Source organism: Etheostoma spectabile, chromosome 11 (assembly GCF_008692095.1).
Source record: "Etheostoma spectabile isolate EspeVRDwgs_2016 chromosome 11, UIUC_Espe_1.0, whole genome shotgun sequence".
NCBI lineage: Eukaryota > Metazoa > Chordata > Actinopteri > Perciformes > Percidae > Etheostoma > Etheostoma spectabile.
In genome coordinates, this window is record NC_045743.1 from 23,537,218 (window position 1) to 23,537,847 (window position 630).

Here is a 630-nt window from a genome sequence, read left to right on the forward strand (position 1 = left end):
TCCAGCTTAGAAGTAACAAGTGCATTGACTATTTTTTCTGCATCATTTTTAAACGGCGTATTGCTGAGTTCCTGAATGTGATTACTACTGCACTGTGGAAACTTCGGTAGGCCTGGCACGATTTAACAACAGGGAGATTTTTCAGTGACGGTTTGAGAGTTTAACCGTACGAAGTCAATACAAACAAAGAAATGTGTTTCCGCCCTGTTTCGAACAGGGGACCTTTCGCGTGTGAGGCGAACGTGATAACCACTACACTACGGAAACTGATGAAAGTGGTCTTTCTGCATGTTCATGCGGAAATATACCATTTATATTTTACTGCAAATGTTTACAATGCTGTTAGACATGTTAATTTTTGACACATAGCGATTTTAAACTGGATTCAGTCACAGATGCTTTGTCATGGATTTGAATGCCAGCGAATATGTAGTAAACTTAAATATATCCACATGTATTGACTGTGGCCTGAATGCTGGAATAGCGCCACCTATTTCTTGATGTGCCAAATATTAAGCTTAGGCATTCCTCGTTAGTATAATGGACAGTATCTCCGCCTGTCACGCGGAAGATCGGGGTTTGATTCCCCGACGGGGAGAATTTTCTACCAGCCGCTAACCAATGTTACAA

The 630-nt window shown here is 41.3% G+C and overlaps 1 non-coding gene across 1 annotated transcript; it reads right to left on the bottom strand.

Annotated features, from left to right (window-relative positions):
* Positions 1-194: 194 nt before the first annotated feature.
* Positions 195-267, bottom strand: trnav-cac (transfer RNA valine (anticodon CAC)). Its single transcript has one exon. It is a non-coding gene; the product is annotated as a tRNA-Val (tRNA).
* Positions 268-630: the final 363 nt, after the last annotated feature.